General features: G+C 36.5%; 1 protein-coding gene across 1 annotated transcript in view; it reads left to right on the forward strand.

Annotated features, from left to right (window-relative positions):
• The window catches only part of IL31RA (interleukin 31 receptor A), a 78,111-nt gene that overhangs the window by 2,306 nt on the left and 60,569 nt on the right, over nt 1–15,236 (forward strand). The window lies entirely within an intron of this gene.

The raw sequence follows: 15,236 nt of genomic DNA on the forward strand, positions 1-15,236 counted from the left end.
CTCCCTTGTCTAGAGGTAACCACTATTCTGATTTTTATCAATATAAATTAGATTTGTTCTTGAAATTCATATAAATGGAATCATAGAGTTAGGCCTCTTTTGTGTTTGGCTTTTGTTCAACATAATACTTGTGAGATTCATCCATATTTTGTGTTTCAGTAGTTCTTATTGTCTGGTATTCTGTCATGTGAGTATACTACAAATCATTTTTCCAGTTTCTTATTGAGGGGCATTTGGGTTGTTTCCAGTTTTTGTTTTTTTTTTGTTTTTTTTTTTACTATTATAAATAAGGTTCCTATGGATATTCTTCTACAAGTCTTTTGGTGAACATAAGCACTCAGTTCTCTTAAGCATGTACCTAGGAGTAGAATTGCTGGATCATAGGTAGGTATGTATTTAATTTTAGTAGAAACAGCCAAAGAGTTTTCCAAAATGGTTGAACAATTTATTATAATCACCAACATTGTAAGAGTGTTCTAGTTGCTCAAATCCTCACTGTTACTTGGTATTGCTGGCTATTTAAATTGTAGCCATTTAATGTGGTTTTAATTTATATTTACCTGATGATTAGTAATGTCGAGCAATTTTCATGTATCTATTGGTCATTTCTTTCTTTCTTCACCAGTTTACATGTCTACTGAGTCAAAGTCTTGCAAACAGTACACCTGGGAGTGGTAAAAGGGGGTTGAGAAAAGATGCAATCAGTGGATTCGATGCTGTCTTGCTGCTCAGTAGTGACACCAAGAGTTGTGAAATGGTTTATCCTTAGTTTTTTGAGTAACTGATTATATCTATTAGGATGATTACTAGATGCTGTTACAACCCCTCAAAACCTCAGTGAATTAGCAAGGTAGAAGTAGATTTTTGCTCACCTGACTGTCCAAGGAGGGTGTTTCTGCAAGGTAGGTGGCCTCTCAAATAGTTATTTAGAACTCCAGGCTTCTTCCATTAGGTAGCTCTGCAGTCTTTGATTCATGGCTTCCAAGGTCTTTATGCTTGTTTTTATCAAACCAGGAAATGGGGAAGAGTAGGGGCAGGAGAGGGAGAAGGTGGATAAATGGAAGATTGTTATGGATCAGGCAAAGAAATGGCATCTAAATCTCTTCTTACATTTTACTTTTGAGTACTTAGTCACATCTAATTGTAAGGGAGATTAGGAAAAGTAGCTTTACCTGTGTGCCCAAGAAGCTGGGAATCAAGTCTTTGCCAATACTGATGAGATGGAATGTTCTTAGGAGCAGTCAATGGATTTCTGTACTAAACTGAGTCAGGACAGAGACTAAATTCTTGATGTGCTTTAAATAGCAAGTAATCTGTGTAACTGCTAAGAGGATCTGAAATAAGACACTTCCCATTCTCTGTTTTCTGCGGCCTGCTTATGTTATAGGAGTGGCCATAAAAGGTAATGATAACTTACTACATCCATTCTGTGATGGCTTAAAATGCTTTGGTGAAAGCTCTTCTCCGTTACAATTTTATTTATCTAATATCTTACATTTATGAAATGTAATTTAGAAAAGGTAGTAAAATTACTTTATCTTTCATTAATATTTCAGGACTTCGTGATATTAAAACTTTAAAAAAGTATTTAGTTTTTAATGATTTACTAGAAAACCACTTCTAAGACAGTCCGTGGGGAAGTGCATAGTTGTTTCTTTGACACCTTTCCCTTGAGCTATTAAGACTCTTAATACATTGGAGTTGCAGTCATTTCACTTTTCTTTTGGAATTAAAATCCTCAATGAGTAAGAGAAAGATTTTCTTGAATCATTTAAACCCTGGGTCAGCAATCTTTCTAGCTCATGAGTCCAGTGCACATCATTGTTAGAGGGAGGAGAGGGAGAAGAAGGCAAGGGAAGAAAGAAGGGAACGGAAAGAAAGTGAGCATGAGTTGAGGTGCAGTAGAGCTTCTTAAGAAGCCCTAGATTTAAACCTTTCATAGGCAAATCATTGCTCTAGAGCAGTGATGTCTGATAAAAATATGTGAGCCACATATGTGATCAGCCTATCTCAAATATTTCAATATTAATATAAAAATTGATGTATCTTACATTTTTGTACTTAATCTTTGAAATCCGGTACATATTTTACACTACCTTATATTTCAATCTGAATCCTGTTTTCATTAGAAATAGTTGATGAGTATTTAGATTTTATAAAATATACCTAATACAACATTGTTTCACATACCCAGTATAGATTCATATACTCAAATTGTTCCAAACATAAAAGTTTTCCAAGATGAATCAAGTCTCAGTTTATAAACTTAAATTTAGATTAAAATAAAATTAAAAATTCAGTTTCTCAGGTGTACTAGCCATGTTTCAGGTACTCAGTAGACCTATGTGGCTAGTGGGTATGGCAACCATAGCAACATTGCAACTCTGAAGTCTAGACTAAGTTTAGACTGTAAACTCTGGGAAGGCAGGGACTTTTTCTTGGCACTGAGAAAGTGCTCAAGAAGTATTTGTGGTTTTAAAATATTACCAAACATGTTTTAAAGTTAGAGTTGAAAGTTGAAAGTGAGGCTTAATAAATAAGCTAATTTAATTGTATAGCTGGAGGGAAGCTATAGGGGCATACACATGTAATTTACAAAAAAACTAACCTGCAAAATGTTCCTCAATGTGAATAAAAGGACTCTATATTCTTTTTTTGATGTGTGTGTGTGTGTGTGTGTATATATATATATATATGTATATATTTTAATTGAAGTATGGACAGTTTACAATGTTATGTCAATTGCTGGTGTACAGCATAATGCTTCAGTCATACATGAACATACATATATTCATTTTCATGGGATACAGCAAAAGCAGTTCAAAAAGAAGTATATAGCAATATAGGCCTACCTCAGGAAATAAGAAGAATCTCAAACAACCTAACCTGCCAACTAAAGGAATTAGAAAAAGAACAGACAAAGCACAAAGTCAGCAAAAGGAAGGAAACAGTAAAGATCAGATGAAATAAAATAGAAACCAGGAAAAAAAAGAGAAAAGATCAGTGAAACCAAGAGCTGTTTTTTGAAAAAAATAAAATTGATAAGCCATTAGCCAGGCTCATGAAGAAAAAAGAGAACCACAATAAAATAAGAAATGAAAGAGGAGAACTAACAACTGATATCTCAGAGCTACAAAAAATCTAAAGAGAATACTGTGAAGTTATATGCCAACAAATTGGACAACCTAGAAGAAATGGACAAATTTCTAGAAACATACAGTCTTCTAGGACTGAATCAGGAAGAAATAGACAATCTGAACAGACCAATCACTAGTAATGCAATTGAATTTGTAATTTAAAAAACCTCCCAGCAAACAAAAGTCCTGGCCCAAAGGGGAAACATATAAAGAAGAGTTAATACCTATCTTTCTCAAACTATTACAAAAAATTGAAGATAAGGGAACACTCCCAAATTGATTCTATGAGGCAACCATTACCCTGATACCAAAACCAGATGAAACCCTTTACAAAAGAAGAAATTAACAAGCCAATATCTCTGATAAACATAGATACAAAATCCTCAACAAAATGTTAGCAAACCAAAATCAACAATATATGAAAAGGATCATACACTATGATCAAGTGGGATTTATTCCAGGGATGCAAGGATGGCTCAGTATTTGTAAATCAATCAATGTGATATACCACATTAAGAAAAGGGAGGATAACAATCACATGATCATCTCAATAGATGCAACAAACACATTTGACAAAATTCAACATCCATTCATGATAAAAACTCTCATCAAAGTTGGTATAGTAGGAACATATCTCAACATAATATAGGGCATTTATGATAAACTCACAGCTAATATAGTCAACAGTGAAAAACTGAAAGCTTTTCCTCTAAAATCAGGAACAAGACAAGGAGGTCCACTTTCATCACTTTGATTTAATATAGTGTTGGATGTCCTAGCCACAGCAATCAACAATAGAAATAAAAGGCATCCAAATTGGAAGGGAAGAAGTAAAACTGTTGCTATTTGCAGATGACATAATACTATATATATTAAATTCTGCACCAAAAAACTGTTAGAGCTAATAAATGAATTCACTAAAGTTGCAGGATACAAGATTGCTATATAGAAATCTGTTGTTTTTCTAACCACTAATAATGAGATTTCAGAGAGAAAAAGCAAGAAAAACAATTCTGTTTAAAATCACATCAAAAAAAAAAAAAAAAAAAAAAGAATAAAATATCTAGGAATAAACTTAACCAAGGAGGTGAAAGTCCTATACTCTGAAAACTGTAAGACACTGATGAAGGAAATTAAAAATGATACAAAGAAATGGAAAGGTATCCCATGTTCATAAAATGGAAGAATTTTGTTAAACTTCCCATGCCACCCAATGCAATCTACAGACTTAATGGATTCCCTGTCAAAATACTCAGGACATTTTTCAGAGAACTAGAACAAATAATACTAAAATTTATATGAAACCACAAAAGATCCTGAATATTCAAAGCAATCTTGAGAAAAAAGAACAAACCTGGAGGTATTATGGTCCCTGACTTCAGACTATACTGAAGTGACAGTAATCAAAACAGTATGGCACTGGCAGAAAAATAGACATATAGTTCAATGGAACAGAATAGAGAGCCCAGAAATACACATTTATGTTCATTTAGTCTATGACAAGGCAAGAATACACAATGGGAAAAAGACAATTTCTTCAATAAGGAGTGTTGGAAAAACTGGACAGCTACATGAAAAAGAATGAAATTAAAAATTTTCTCACACCCTATACAAAAATAAATTCAAAATGGATTACCTAATTGTAAGACCAGAAACCATGAAACTCCTAGAAGAAAACTTAGGCAGAACACTCTTTAACATAAATCATAGAAATATATATTTTTTTGACCTGCCTCTTAAGGCAAAGGAAACAAGCAAAAATAAACAAATGAGACCTTACTAAACTTAAAAGCTTTTACACAGCAAAGGAATTGAAAAAATGAGAAGACAACCTACTGGATGGGAGAAAATTTTTACAAATATGACTGATAAGGGGTTAATATGCAAAATATATAAACAGCTCATACAAGTCAATATCAAAGAAAACTAACAGCCAGATTACAAAATAGGCAGAAGACCTGAATAGACATTTTTCCAAAGAAGATATACAGATGGCCAACAGGCACATGAAAAGATGCTCAGTATTGCTGATCATCAGGGAAATGCCAATCAAAACCACAATGAGGTATCATCTCACACCTGTCAAATAGCTGTCATTTAAAAGTCTACAAGTAACAAATGGTGGTGATGATCTGGAGAAAAGGTAACCCTTATATTGCTATTGGTGGGAATGTAACTTGGTGCAAGCACTATGGAAAACAGTACAGAGTTTTCTCAAAAAACTAAAAGCTAGAAATACCATACAATCCAGCAGTTCCACTCCTGGGTATATATCTGATGAAAACAAAAACACTAATTTGAAAAGATACATGTACTCCAGTGTTTAAAGCAGCATTATTTGCAGTAGCCAAGATATGGAAGCAATCTAAGTGTTCATCAACAGATAAATGGATAAAGAAGATGTAGGTGATACACACACACACACGCACACACACACATGTATGTGTATATATCATGTTAGCTATAAAAAACAAAATTTGCCATTTGCAACAAAATGCTTGGACCTGGAGGATATTATGCTTAGTGAAGTAAGTGAGACAGAGAAAGACAAATGCTGTGTTATCACTTTAATGTGGAATCTAAAAAATAAATGAGTGAATATAGCAAAATAGAAATAGGCTCTCAGTTACAGAGAACAAGCTAGTGGCTACCATGGGGAGAGGGAAATGGGGGAGGGAAAAGATAGGGGTAGGGAATTAGGAGGTATAAGCTACTATGAATAAATTAAGCTACAAAGATATACTGTATGGCACAGGGAACATAGCCAATACTTTATAATAACTTTAAATGGAGTATAATCTATAAAAATATTGAATCACTATGTTGTATGCCTGAAAATAATATATTTTAAATCAACTATACTTCAATTAAAAAGTATAGAATAAAAATGTCTTAAGTTTGGTGAGATACATTATATTATCTTACTAGTCTTCATAAACATTGCTTACATAAAATCTTGACTTTGGCTGTTTATGTCTTCGGCTTAGCTGTTTCAGACCTTTCTAACATGTTCTGATGAGACAGATTGAGGTGTACAGTACATTCTGAAGCAGGGAGGCCACTGTCTAATTTTTCTTTAATGATTGTTACCCCATATTTAATTATGAGAGCTTCATAAATTATTGTTATGGCTAAGTAAATTATTTCTTGGCCACCTGAGAAGAGTAAGGGTTCTTTTCTTTTTCTTTTCTTCTTTCTCCTCCTTTCCTCCTTCCCTCCCTTCCTTCTCTTTTTTTCCCCCTTACTGGTGTTTTCTAGGGATTGTTAGAACCTCGAGGCATGCCATGCCTTTCTGGGAATGACTTAAGATCTTGCTTAATAGTTTTGGGAAACATGATATGACTGAAATGAGACTTTACCTGTTTGGCTGGCTCATGGGCCTAATTGCAGGGAGTTTTGAAGAGACTACACATATGAAAGAGACATTTCACTGTACTCTGTGTTATCAGCTGTTTTATAAGTTCTACCAGGGCAGAACAAATTAATTAAACCATGGAATGTTCTAAGGATCCAACTGGAGCCATTTCCCAAAATCTGACTTCTAAGCCTGTCCAGGAACAAGGACTGAGGATAAGATTTTGATGATACCACAATGGTGTCCCTCTTCACTTTCATTTATCTTCAGTGTAATTTGGAAACCAAATTTAAGTGGCAAATAGCAGGAAACCAAAGGATCTTGAAGGACTGCAGAAGAAATGTGAGCCAAAGCCCTTTTGTAACAAGATCAAATCTTGGGACACTAGCCCTGACAACCTCCCCAGCTGTGGACTGAACCAGAGGCTCAGGCAGTGGAATCTCATTGGAACAAAATGGACTATTTCTTCTTTATTCTTTATTACTCTACTCTACCTTTTCCTTTTATTTCCCTCTTCTGACACTCCCCTTAGCCCTGAGTTATTCTGATGTGCACCTCTACTTAAGAACCACTGGCTAGATTTGCTTTCTATAGAAATATCACCTATAGATAAATGTATATTAGCACATTCTTTTTTCTACTTTCTCTCTTGAAATCTGTTTTAGTTATCTGCTACTGCATAATAAATTACCCCCAAACTAAGTGGCCTAAAAAAACCATTTATCATCTCACCATTTCTGTGGCTTAGGAATCTGGGCATGGCTTAGCTGGGTCCTCTGGTTCTGGGTCCCTGACAAAGCTGCAATCAAGGTGTTGGCTGGGATGATCACCTCAGGACTTTATTACTAGGTAAAGATCTGCTTCCAAGCTCACTCAGGTGGTGGTTGGAAAGATTTAGTTCCTCTCAGGTGGCTGGACTTGAGATTTCAGTTTCTTACCAGCTGTTACCAAAGGCTGCCCTGTGAGTTCCTTGCCACATGTGCGTCTCCATAGCACAGTTTACAGTGTGGCCTCTGGTATCATCAGAGTGAGCAAGCAACAGGGCAGGAAAGAATGTGAGAAAGACAGACGTCAAAATTTTATTACCTGATCTCAGAAGTGACATCCCATCACTTTTGCTGTGTTCTGTTAATTAGAAGTTAGTCATTGGTTCCAACCTACCCTCAGGAGTGCATTACACAGGGCATCAATAACAAAAGACAAGATCATTGGGAGACATTTAAAAATACTGTGTTTAGTTGAAGTGTAATTGACACAAAACATTAGTTTCAGGTGCACAACATAATGATTCAACATTTATGTACATTACAAAATGATTACAATCTGTCTAGTTACACTCTGTCACTGTTGGAATGGCAGGAAATCTGATCTCTGGTACTGTTGGGGATCACCCTCATCGCAACACATGAACTCAGACTTGTGCTGAGGTTCTAGGGTCATAAGCACCACAAAAGCCCTGGGGAAGCCCTTCAGATAAATCTTTTGAAATCTACAAATCCCTGACCTCTCCCCAGTCTGGGGCTGTGTGGAGGTTTTCTTCCTCTTATTCTCTGCTTCCTTTCTAGATTTCCCCTCTTCTTTCTTTGAGGTGCCTCTCCCATTAATCTGGGCTCTCCCTAAAGACTGGAAGAGTCATTGAGTTTAAGTGGACATTTCCAGACATTTCTGTTCTCACACCTGAGTCAAAGAAATAACAAGGATCCTGGTATCTTGCTTGTAATGAGGAAGGAGGGAAAATCAGAGAGTGGGACATTAACATCTCAAAATTATCCTATGGGACAAGGTATAATGAGAAAAGCTTCTTAGACACCGTTTAAACATTATTTCCCCAGGCTATTAATACAGCTGTTATTTTAAAGTTCCTGTTTGATAGTTCACTATCTAAATTACCTTTGGGTTTTATTCATCCATCTCTTGACAAGTTTTTCTCAAATGCTAGTCATCATGTGTAGAGACTCAGGTAAGGAGTATAACACCTGGAAATAGGTACACCTGTTCTGGTAGGCCATTAATGTGGGGATTTTTTATGTTTAGCAAATGTGAGAGTGGATTTTTAAAAGTTGAGAAACACGAGTATAGAAGATATATAGTTTGGATATGAAAGATTGCTGTGAGTTTGCAAGACACAGACTCTTCATTCATTCATTCATTCATTCATTCATTCATTCATTCATTCATTCGATAAATATTTATGGAGTGTCTAACATACTGCCAAATGCTGAGCTGCACAAACACATGACAGGTTTTCTCTTGTACTGTGGGACTTTGCTGTGGTTGCTTGACTTTGTGGCATAGCATATTTATCCATGCCTGTGAAAGGGAGGGGTAGGAAGCAGGATTGGGCAGAGAACTCATATTGAGATGCAGGTCCAAGAAAGCCTGAGAATCTGCACTTCTAAAAAAGCTCCTAGTTAATGCTCACATGGCTGATCCATGTACCATACTTCGAAAAACATTATGGAATAAAGTGACTGGTTCTCAGCTGATAATAAAACAATGAAAGAAGAAATGAGTACATCTGTTCCCCATGATACTTTTTTTTTTTAGTTATAATAATGTGGAAAAAACATTTTGTATTTGTGGGAGATGCTTAGTTATGTGAAAATGCAAATGTTTTCCATCCATGGGTCTTAAAGGACATTTTTGAAGATTAATTAATGAGGTGAATGCTTGAAAGATTTGTGGAGTTTCCCAGAAAGCATGATACTGCATTAGTGTTTGGCACGATAATGTAAGGGAGTCTACTTATGAGAGTTTGTTTGGAAAGTTGTTATTTGACTCTTCTACATTTCAGGAGAGTAAATTTCAGAAACCCACTTTAAAATGCCTCATTCGCATCATTGTTCCAATGAAAGTGGGATTGTTTGCACAGTGGTTTTGGAGTTTTACAGCAGTTTTTCTTTTGCAGTTAGTGGAACTGCAGGAGTAGAATTTTGAATTAGTGGAACCACAAGCACATTTCTCGATTAGCCTATTAAGATCCCAAGTCTTGGAAATGAAATCATTCCTTCTTGCAGGTACAGATTTATTTAGGAGTAAGAATTATAGAAGGCATAACTATAATAATTTAGAAATTTAACTTTTTGAAAATAAACCAGAATTTATAATTCTAAAGGAGTGTTATTCTTTTACAAGTCAGTGTACAAGACTACAGATGTATTTCAAGGATATTGTAATTGCTCAAAATTTAGTCATTCCAACTATCCTTTTGGATATCTACCTCAACTTGCCTTTCTCAGCAGGAGTTCTGTGAGAGAATTCAGCCTAATGCCCCAAAAGCACACTGTATATAATATTATAAATGATATGAATGATCTTCTCTTCTATACATCTGGATTGGCACTAATTATATTCCATTCTTTGGAGAATGGAATAGTCATTTAAATTATTTTTTGTTTTGTGGTGTGGATCAGGAACCCAAATGAGAAAGGCCAGTGATTCTTAAAGTAATAATAGGACTATGATTATTAATTAATTTGCAGATTGTTATATAATTGCCTCCAGCTATTATTATTAAAGCAGCAAAAAGAGGGAGTCAGGAGTTTAAAAGAGGTGGTAAGAGATTTATAACCTCTTTTTGAGTGGTGCCAGGAAAACATTCTTTGATTTACACAGTAGTATTTGTCTTTTGAAATAATATCAAAGAGCCAAAGTTTTCAGATGAGTGCCACAGAAATTGGAGGCTATTTTTCAGCAGTGAGCATCTGAGAATAAGGATGTTTCATTTCTCAGTCGGGTAGGATCCTGGATGCCACTCAGCCATCCTTGTCCCCAGAGGAATCTGGTCTCCATATGTTCTTTTCATTTGCTGTTCCAGATGTTACCACTGTCCTTAGATCCTTTCTCTTAGCAGATGGCCATTTCTCCTATTTAAGTGGGGCCCTCAGGTGGGAAGGGCTCCAGTCTACACACCTATCTACATTCAAGCCCACTCTTAATTCTGAGAGGACAAATACACAGATACATTCCCTCTACTCTGCATCCCACCAATGTATCCTTTTTTGCAGCTTTTGTTTCCGAGTTAAACTTCCTTCAAGAGTCATGCTGCTTCCTCACTTCCCGTGTATTCTTCACTGCATCCGCGTTCCTGCGCCAAAACGTCACTGCAGCTGGCTCTGAGGAAACTCTTCAAAAAGAAGATGAATTTGCTTTAACAAAATATGTGATGAAGAATTTGAATGATTTTAGTATTAGATAAAGGTATAGACTCCTCATGTCAACAAGATAATAGAAAACAAAAACTTCTATTATCTTGGAAAAATAAAGAGTTATACTAGAAATTCATCGTCCACATAGGAAGAAAGAAAATGCGGCATAATTTTGAGGAATTGTTAGCATTTAGAAAAAGATAATTGACTCTGATTTTTGAAACAATCTCAATCTAGCATTACAATTTAAGGGACTTGCGATTACATTTCTGTTTTTTTTTTTAATACATGCAAAACATGATTTGAGTCTGCTGTGGTTACTGATTATATAATCAATATTGTAAATGCTATTTACTTATGTTTAAATTTTAGAACCAAGCACATAGTAGATGCTAATAGACGTTTAGAGATGGAAGGAATCAAGTAATCTGGCGTGGAGATACAGAGACCTGATCTAAGGCAGAGGGACCAGGGACCATAGGCCTACCCGTTGGAGGAATGTGAGGCGGTGGTCTGGAGAGCTGTGCTTGTTGAATCTCCAGACCATTTGATAATCTCTCCTTTTTCATCCCCTCCTCTGATTTGAATATCTAGTCTGGGGTCTAAAATAATCAACATGCTATATTATCAAAGAAAATTTGCTCTTTATTCATAGACTTTTTTGTTGTTGTTGTTCTATTGTAAAATCACACTTTTATTAGAATTCCATATTACCTACTCTTGGTAACAATTTATAAATATTTTTTCAGATTCTTTTCCATTATAGCTTATTACAAGAAATTGAATATAACTCCCTATGCTATACAATAGGTCCTAGTTGTTTATCTATTATATACAGTATTGTTTATCTACTAATTTCAAACTCCTAATTTATTCCTCCCCTGCCCTTTCCCCTTTGCTAACCATAGTTTGTTTCTATGTCTGTGAGTCTATTTCTGGTTTGAAAATAAAATTTGTATCTTTTTTTAGATTCCACATGTAAGCAATATATGATATTTGTCTTTCTCTGACTTAACTTCACTTAATATGATAATCTCTAGGTCCATTCATATTGCTGCAAGTGGCATTATTTCATTCATTCTGCAGAGAGCCTTTTTCTTACTAACATTTTCCAGCTGTTACCTTTTCTTTCCTGGTCAGTTTACACTTTGAAATTGTTCATCAGTTTAGAAATTAGCATTTTATTTCCACCTCCTTATATTTTCTTTAAACTAAATTGCTCCCGAGCATCATTGTTAAATTGGGACTCATTTGGTTGCAAGGAACAAAAACTGGTTTGATCTAACTTCAGTCAGCAGCAGATTATTTCAGTGACATAATAGGATATGTTATGGACATCCTCAGACAGGGACTACATCAGGGACTCATGTATTCCACACAAGCAGCTGGTAAGTCGGTTATCAAACTGTCGTCACATGGACTCTCACCTTTGCTTATCTCTTTGCTTTTCCTCACTGCCTTCTTGACCTTTCTTTCTTGCCCATCTAAAACATGGCTGCTAGCACCCATGAGCTGACAGTTCCATTGCCCACCACCGTCCCCCTGACTCAGTTCCACATTCCTAAGAGAATGTGATGAGTAAGCCTGGCCTATGAATCACATGTTACCTGAGGCAGAAAGGCGTATTCGTTTTCCTGAGGTATTGTAACAAAGTACCACAAACTTACTGGCTAACCACAGTAGAGACCTGTTTTGTCAGTCTGAAGGCCAAAAGTCCAAAAGCAAGCTGTCAACAGGGTTGGTCCTGTCTGCAGGCTCTAGGGAGAATCTGTTCCATGCCTCTTTCCCAGCTTCTACTGGCCTGGCTTCCCTGGTGTCCCTTGGCTTGTGATGCCTCACTCTGATCTCTGCTTCCGTAGTCACACAGCTTTCCTCCAGTGTCTCTCTGTGCGTGATGCTCCTGTTCTTTCTTATAAAGACACTGGTCACTGGCTTTAGGACCCACCCTAATCCAGGATGGTCACATCTAGAGATCCTGACCTTAACTACATCTGCAAACCTTATTCCAAATAAGGTCATATCCTGAGTTCAGGTGGGCATATCTTCCGACGGTCCACCGTTTGACCCACTGAAGGAGGTATAGTCGAGGGCTACCAGCATGGCTTTAGGCCCCATCTTGGGTGCCAGTAAATGTCTGGCTCTTACACGTCTCTACCAGGAATATTTGGGATTTTATAATTTTGTACATTTGCTTTCAATAACACGTTCTGCTAAAATGTCCCTTTCTCTTAGTTACTTTCTGGGATCTGCTTCCCTTAGGGCAGAATTAATGGCTCCTCGCTCCCATTTCCTGTAGCACTTTATACACACCTCTAACCGCACTTGCCAAGGGAGAAGGTTTACAGCACCTTGTTTATATGTCTGTGTTCCCACTTAAGTTGTGAACTTTTCCTGGTTGGGACCTCTGCCTTCCTCAGCTTTGTTTCCACAGTTTCAAGCACAGGACCTGACACAATTATGTTTGTGGAATCCAGTTGAAAGGCTGCAGTGCATGGATCACGTCTCTTCTCCAACCTCACTGTTACTTTCTTCAAGTGTATTTACTACCCATTCTAGCCAGTGCCATCTGATACTGTCCCGTGCTCTCAGCCCCGCACTCAGATCTACTCCACCTCTTGCTTTCCTGCCGCCACTGCCTACTGTAGCCCTTCATAGCTTTAGTGGCCCCTGCGGGTCCATGTTGCCCTCCTCCTTTAGTTCATACAAATCTTCCCTAGATTGCACGGATGTTACTTATGGTAATTAGGTTTTATAAAGTCGCTGTGAGCACTGAATTAGTGAGTAACACTTCTCCCTTGGGGAAATACAAGGTGGAGTTCCTGTGAGCTTCTGGTCACAACATTTTTGTCAACTGATCAATACATAACCTTGTTTTATATGTTTCCATTTAAATATTCCTTATTTAATATATATTGTTGGTGCATCGACCTTAATGTCACAGCCAACAGCACTATTAACTCAGGCCTGCACCAAGCTTATCTAATACATGTATGTTCTTTGTCAGGCATGTCACGGCCATCTGCTTAAGAAGACTGGAAAGCACTTCAGCACTATGCTTGGGTGCCATTAGAAACAGCAAAACTACCACCAGAAAGCACAAAGATGTGAAATCCATGCAATAAACAGACCACAAAAAGGCCACTTGTGTACAGGATGAGAGCAGTGTTACCTTGTTCAACCTCAGCTGGGAATGTGTGATTCTGGCAACTCAATGTTTTCGCCATCATACGTGTCTGCAAATGACCACAGTTCACCACAAGCATTGATTTTGGGGACACGAAGTAAATTTTGGAGAGAGATGAGTTTTTAAATATGACTCTGTGAATAATGAGGATGGGTTGTATACATCTGGTGTCTCAACTCCTGACCATTATGTGATTCACGGCTTAGGTGTTGCTGCTTGGTGGCCTCCCTTTTAGGTTTTTGTTAGATTTCAGTTTTCTCATCTTTACCAATTCAGTTACCCCTTGATTCACTTGTCATATTCCAAAAATTGGTGGGCCTCTCTTATTGCCATGTCTTACCATTTCTTCTACCGTTTGTTTAGTTTTATGGCTCTGTATCTTCCCTCTACCTTTACCATAATTTTTATGGAGTTTCCCAGGAGAGGAGAGAGAAGTACATATAAGTAATCAGCCATGTAATAACCAGAATTTTATTTCATACACAACACCTTTAGTTGGGTGTTCTACATATAATAGGTTCACTAAGTATTGGTTGAGTAAATTAAAGAAGTGCTATTTTATGCTAAAATTTATCTATCCTAGATAGTACATTATAATGAGATTTTTAATAGCTCATACTTAAAATTTACTAGGTAAAAGACCACCTCTCTTTCTCCTCCTTATTTCTGCTAAATTCTCCTACTTAGTGGAACATTGCCTAAGGAAGGTAGGAATAGGTTTAAATAAAACATACGAGCTTGGAGAGTATATCTTGTTTTAAAGCTTAGGTTGGTTTTCTTTCCTTTTGCGTCATAATCTCTTCCCTAGGGAAGAGATTTCTTTATGATTTTGTCAGTTGGTTACAAAAGGTTGTAAAATTATAGTGTTCAAAGGGATCCTAGAAATCATCATATTTAACCCAGTGATTTATAGGAAACAGAGTCAGGCTGTCTTGGTCCAAGTCCTTGGCTCCACTACTTACTTGGGATAAGTTTCTTAATTATTTTGGCCTCATTTTCCTCATCTGTATATTGGGAATAAAAATACTACTGATGTCATAGAATTGTTGTGAAGATTAAGTGAGATACTTAATTTCCAGTTCTCAGTACTGTGCCTGACACATAGTAAGAGTACCACATATTTTTAATTATCATTAATCATCATAATAACCCACTAAATTAATAGCTTAGCTGGGGCTCTGGGCTCTCAGTTTAGTATGCTTAATACATAAATAAGAATTATAAATCTCTTTCCAGGTTAACTACCATTATTTTCTTTCCTTTATCTCATTCTTTGTTTCAAGATAATTACATGATGACAGATTTCTCTTTTCAAGCTAAACATACTCAGCATTTCACCCATTACCACATCTGTAAGGACTTCTTTAATAGAAATTTTTAATTCGTTTTTTGGGGTTGGAGGGAGATAATTG

This window comes from Camelus bactrianus, chromosome 3, assembly GCF_048773025.1.
Source record: "Camelus bactrianus isolate YW-2024 breed Bactrian camel chromosome 3, ASM4877302v1, whole genome shotgun sequence".
Lineage (NCBI taxonomy): Eukaryota > Metazoa > Chordata > Mammalia > Artiodactyla > Camelidae > Camelus > Camelus bactrianus.